Below are 6,899 nucleotides of genomic sequence, written 5' to 3'. Positions count from 1 at the left end.
AGGGGCACAAGCTTATGTTCGATTGGTGAAATCCTCAAACGACATGTGTTGCTAAGTTTGAAGTTATAACGTTCTTGCAACGCTCTAATAATAATTAACATAAGTAACTGACAAATGAAATTTTATGTGTCAAATATATAATTTTAGATTAATATCCATTCGACGCTCAATATGCCTACATGCAGTGGCGGCAATTTGGTCCCAAAACCAGGGGGGCAAGGTCAGTTTACTTTACCTTGTTAGATAAGGTTTAGCATAGTGCGGGGCAAAAGTGGCAAAAAGTGGGGGCAAATGCCATCGAGATTTTTTGGGGGGATTTTTTCCCTTCAAATAATATAAAATTCAACATTTATATATTTTCCAAAATATATGTAAAAATTTTACACCTTAAATGCACCATATTTAATCCATTAGATGAAGAAATGATAGTGTTTAGGGCATTATCAAAAGGAAGTTGGGGTGGAGGGGTAATATCGAACTCGTACATATTAGGCCTTAATTGACACGTGGGTTCTGAGGGGGGATACTGAATTAAACTTTGTGGGGGGGGGGGAGTATCCAACTATAGGTCTTACATTTTGGAGACTGTATTTAGAGATAAGGCATCCACACGTTTTCGACCCCGAATGTGCCAAAGGAAAAGACTAAATATCTCGGGATCTTAAGAAAATATTAAATTAATATTCTTTAAAACCTGCAAAGTAATGTATGCAAAAAATTTCTTGCTCGCTTCGCTCGCAATGATATCTTGCTACGATGTATGCTTGGCGCTTTAACGAGATGAATATGAAGTTTTTGTACCAAATTTGCATTACAAGACAAACGATATTCTCGATTGTTTGATTGATTGATTGATTTTGTGTTTTCAGTCCAATTTATGCACACTAAGGCTAATCGGGACTGAACAAGTTTAAAGTGGGATCCACGCGATTTTCTCGATTATGATGAACGATTTTAGGGGTGGGGCATCCCTGTACAGGGAGGAGGGGCAGATCAATTACAATGTTCAGTAAAGCTAAGAAATAGTTACTTTCGGTAGACACGCTGTCGTAATTAAATATTTTGTGGGGATTACGATATGGTTTAAGGGCGCGAATGATATGATTTGGGGGTGACGCATAACATGATTTGGGGGGGGATGCGTCATTGGCCTTGGGGGCGATGGGCACCCCTGGTGATTCGGACGCGGTAACAGACTTCAGGATGTCCGGGTTGAAAACTATGATTCGATCGAAAGGACCACTTCATTGTACTGTTAGATCGAGCAGGAACCTGACATTTGCTCGAGAAAAAAGATCACAGAGCTTTAGGCGAGGGCGTTAAATAAGCCTTGGCTCGCAACATGAGTCAACATTTTGCAACCAGGATCCCATTTTTTTATTACTGCAAAAATGGGTAGTTAATGTTTTATCATGCAGGGCGAAGTGATGGTTAAACGTGTTAAATCAAAATTAAAGATGACGTTTGGAATTTCACTGTAATCCATCTCCTAGTGTTGGGTGGGGAGAGAGGAAGGTGGACTCCAGAAACTGAATCATTGCAAGCAGGGGTTTATCCAGAATAGAGTACTGCGTGTGACAACTTTCGCTCGCTCGAGTCTCCAACCTCGAGCATGCTACGCTTGAGCGTATACAATGAAATATAATTTTAATGTGACAATAACCATAGACATATCAGCCTTGGAAGTTTCAGCCCACAATCATTTTCATGTATCACTGTGTATTGGTAAGATAAACTAAACTAAATTTGAACATGGTGATGATCCATATTTGAGGGTCAACTATCACAAACTGTTATACGTATAATGTTATACGTGTACTACTGGACTTGGAGGGTAAACAGCTCGTTTTGCCTGTTCGAGAGTTATGCGCCCCATGGAAGAAACTCCAAATTCAGTACGCTACGTCAGTTCGAAGTATTTGGTGCTAATGCTCTCCCTACAGCACCCTAATCCAGAATTTATCTCTGGTTTAATTTGTTTTTACGGTAGTAGAGTAAATTTACTGCCAAAATGAGCATAAATTGTTTTTTTTTTAATGAGGGATAAAGGATTTCTCTTTGGAGGAACGGTATGGAAGGTGTGTAGACAAATCGCGGATTGGAAGACATGTTGAATTTTAAGTTAACTTTATGCACAGATCAGCTAGTCGGAACTGGGCCTATAGTTTAAAGTTGGATCCGAATCTTTGTGTCCTTTGTCACGAGCCGAGCCGAGCTCTATCATCATCTTCATCATCATTATTTCTGGATTTTTGCATTCATTTGGAACGTAGTAGACGAGTAAAGTATAATTAATGACACCAAAAGTAATTTCTTGTTTCACAATTATTTTTGTTGTAATAAAATAGCTACATGAATACTTATGTACCAGAAAAAAATCATGGAAATATTCATGTATTTATTTTATTATAATTAATGATCAATGATTGTAGGTAATTTGTTGTGCAAGAAAATTTCCAGCAGATGATAACTAACTTACAGTTACTTTTCAAGTACCAGTAACTGTAACTCGGCTACTTTTTGAACCAAGTAACTGTAACTCGGCTACTTTTTGAACCAAGTAACTGTAACTCAGCTACCTTTTGAACCAAGTAACTGTAACTCAGCTACTTTTTGAACCAAGTAACTGTAACTCAGCTACGTTTTGAACCAAGTAACTGTAACTCAGCTACTTTTTGAACCAAGTAACTGTAACTCAGCTACTTTTTGAACCAAGTAACTGTAACTCAGCTACTTTTTTGAACCAAGTAACTGTAACTCAGCTACTTTTTGAACCAAGTAACTGTAACTCAGCTACTTTTTGAAACAAGTAACTGTAACTCAGCTAGTAACTGTAACTCAGCTACTTTTTGAACCAAGTAACTTTAACTCGGGTACTTTTAAAAAGTAAGTTCCCGAGCAATCACTTGTAGAACGTGTTGCATGCATGAAGTACGCGCGAACTGTTCCTTTTTTGACTCGTGACCATCTTAAAGTAACACCAATTTTCACTAAATTATATAATTCATGATAGACCCTATATGAAAGTATAGAAGGAAAATTCAAAGTAAATTCTCAATATTTAAAAAAAAAAAAAATGATGCAGACCATTTACTCTGATTTGTATATTTCTTATTATCACATTCCTTTCCTGCCATTTTTGGCTAATGGCCACGCTGAGGATGAGTGATGACTAGATGAAATTGATGAAGGGACACTCAAACCCAGACCGAGAATCGAACATGGAATCTTCGGTGGCCAGATCGAAAACCGCTAGGCCACCGACCCGACATCATTTACTCGAAACAAATTTGATTATGAAGATTAAAATATTAATGTTACATGTATCTTTCTTGACAAACCATAATTTTATTCAATCTGTTAAAATGTAAGTGATTTGTTGAGTGACTCCTCATTCCCAAGTACTGGTTTACATAGACCATAGAGACTTGACCGTGACAGACAATTGTAACTAATGACGAGACGAGGCTGTACCAATATCGCCTCGGTACCAATCTTTTCTTCGCCTCACCCACAGAGATATCTACAGAAAATAATAGAACTATGATGTAGCAAAAAAAAAAAAATCGGACATAAAATCCAACCTGAATCATCATCGTTAAATTTTGCACTTTCACTAGCATTATTATAACAATGATCAAGCGATGGGGGGGGGGGGGGAGGGCTCAGAGGCATCGTGAAATGGCCTTAGCAAGATGGTCTTGCCACATCCTAACTACCATCCAGATTTTCCAAAAAATAGTCTACACAATAAATTTTCAGAATCATTTCTAGTAGAACAAGAAGGACTTGCACACAGATGAATGTAGGCAGAGATAGAAATAATGAGGAAGAAATAGAGAGAGAGAGAGAGAGAGAGAGAGAGAGAGAGAAGAAGTAGACGAAGAACGAAAGAAAGAAAGTGATTTTAGAGAAACCGACAATAGAAGGAAATGTTGAAAGAGAAACGAAGCAAGAAAGATATCAAAAAAGAGAAGGAACATACACCTGGACACATTTTTCAAATATCCTCAATTCAAATTTAATTTAACCGACAAGATTACTACTTATAATAGGCTGAAGACATGGGCGTACCCAGATTATTATTTTTTTCCAAGGGGACCCAACAAACATTTCTTTTACAGAGGGAAAACAACACTTTTTCCAGGTAGGAGCAAACAATACAACAAACTCCCAGGAAGGGCAATAATTTATTTTGAATTATTTGATAAGGAAATAATATTTATATATAATTTCCACCTATAAAAGCGCAATAAACGGGAACGGAATTTTTCGCCTCCTTGATTCCCGCTGAATACGCCCATGGCTGTACGCACAGAGAGACCTATATACTTTTATATATATGTATATATATAAACTGTGTCGGATGACAGAGCCACATGCACAATATGCTTTCAAAAGTGAGATATATTAAAACAAATGCCGCCATCTTGCTATACTTCTCGAACAACTCGATCAAGAGGATAACCTTGGATATCTATCTCGTTCTTGTCTCGAGTAAGCCTCGTACGCGTCTCGCTATAACATATGTGATTCGGCATTGACCTTCAAGGATGTAACCAAGTTTACGCAAACTCGTTTCGCGAAGTCAAGGTCGAAGGCAACGCTGGGACGGGTAATGAAGAACTGTAATGACAAGTGATGTGCGAGAGGAAGGCACGGCGTCCTGCGGGGCGATGAAGAATCGCAATTTATCTCGACGGGACCCTCCCGGGCAGCGCCAAGGTCAGCTGAACCTACTTGTGATAAACAAGAAATGCATTGTCGGTGCTGGAAAGTTCAAGTACGCATAGCACTGCGTTGACTGTGTTGCTCCGGAATTCGAACTTTGCGGACTTGGACGCATTGTGCGTGGGTTGAACAAGGCGTGTGTGGTAATGGTACTCCGAAGCGAGCCCACTTCATCTTCAGGGTACCAGTAATTTTAGTTCCGGAAAGAAAAACCTTAAAATACCGCACAGAAAACCAATGATGTGACGTCAGGTGCATGCATGCATGCCGAATAAAGCCGGATTCGTTTTTCGAATTCTCTGATACCGTCACGTGTTTCTAGGTAGAGTGTTATAACGTTACGTGGAAGCATTAAACACAAAAAGAATTAGCATTCTTCACAAGGGCGCCCGCGGGATTTTTTTCTCAGGGGGGGCAGAGTCATAGATACGTTTTATTATTATTATTATTATTATTATTATTATTATTAGTTACTACTACTACTACTTTACAAACCATAAAATTCAAATTGAATTGAAAATATTTTGGTGTTGTATACAGGTTCAGACTCGAGTATATTATTTAGATAGAAACAGGATTCACATTTCTTCCTTTCAAGAAACATCTAGCCTATCACTTTGTTGATGAACAGTTCTTTTTTATTTTTGTACTTTTTCAAAATGCACAGATGTCAATCAGAGTCAGAGACCACTTAATCTACTGTCATTCATTGTTCCTCTTGTTCTGACCCATGTTTTTACGTGCCGAAGGGTAGGCTACTGTAAAATAAGGACTTGCACACAGATGAATGTAGGCAGAGATAGAAAGAATGAGAGACAAATAGAGGGAGAAAGTGATAGAGAAACAGAGGAAAGGAGAAAAAGAGAAAGAATTACATTAACTCTTTCCAGAAATCTCAGGGGGCCAGTGCTCCTCCTTGCGGGCGCCCTTGATTCTTTAAAGAATTTAACATTATTTTAGTCCAGTGATAACATTTCTGCTACCTGTTATTCCACAACATATTCTCTTTCCCTGAACATTAATTTACAATTAGTGTTGGCTTTGGCCCCCTACAGAAGTGAATAAGGGGCTCTACACATAAAGTTTATGTAATTTCCAATGGTGCTTACATGTGAAGAAATTGACTTGAATGTGACTATCAAAAGGATACCATTAATATACCAGAGAAATCGAATTAATTAAATCAAAAGCTTCCGATAAAATTAACCATAATAATCTTCATAAATTATAATCCAGAATTAACACCCATGACAAATTTCTATCTATGCTGTGTGCACGAGAGCAGCGTATTGTGCTTTCCGACCCCCCTTCAACCTTTCTATCGGTTTTGCCTGGAGTTTCCCAGGGGAGAGTCTTAGGCCCAGTCAGACTTTACTCCTTGTTACCAATGACTGTAAACTATTCAAAGTTATTTCATTCGGACGGGATTCAATAATTCTACAAAATGATATTACAGAACTACTTGTGCGGCATACTCAATTGAATTGAATCCTCCGAAATGTTCCTGCATCACAATTTCACTAAAAAGAACAAAGTTTACTCTGTATATTCTCTTGAAAACCTTCCTATAAAAGAAAAAGTCCTCTCTAAAAGATTTTGGTGTTATCGTCAATCGAAAAACTAAACTTTATTGAACGCATTACTGATACTACTGTATTTGGTCTTCTCTAATAAAGGTTTACTGAAATCTATATTTGAATATTGCTTGCTCCCTTATATGGACTACCGCTTCTAAAACGGAAATCTCCAAGACTGAATCTGTCCTCAGTTCTTTTCTCACCATTACTCACCACAGACAACATTCTCTGAGTATCTTCTGAAAAAACAGATATTACGTCTGCTATGAATATATCTATCATTGAAAACCGTTACCACGGTAAATGGAGCCCACTAATGTTAGCCGACTACTGCTGGACTCTCAAGAGAGATTTTCCTCAAGCTAAAGACAGCAGAAAATCCTCAATAATTACATTTTAGGTCAGTGTGCAGAATATGCAACATATTAGTTTCAATAAAGGAAATTTATTTCATTACAACCAAAAATGTGTATTACATAGGAAAAGATTTGAAATCAGTGGAAAAATACCAGAAGAATCCCCTTTTCCATTTGGCAGAGGTATCCATTGATACAAAGCTAGGTGAGCTCAGAGCTGCGCAGAAACAGGGAA

The sequence above is a fragment of the Lepisma saccharinum genome, chromosome 1 (assembly GCF_977018435.1).
Source record: "Lepisma saccharinum chromosome 1, izLepSacc3.1, whole genome shotgun sequence".
Taxonomy (NCBI): Eukaryota; Metazoa; Arthropoda; class Insecta; order Zygentoma; family Lepismatidae; genus Lepisma; species Lepisma saccharinum.
The sequence above is the reverse complement of the archived record's forward strand: the minus strand, read 5'-3'. Positions refer to the sequence as shown.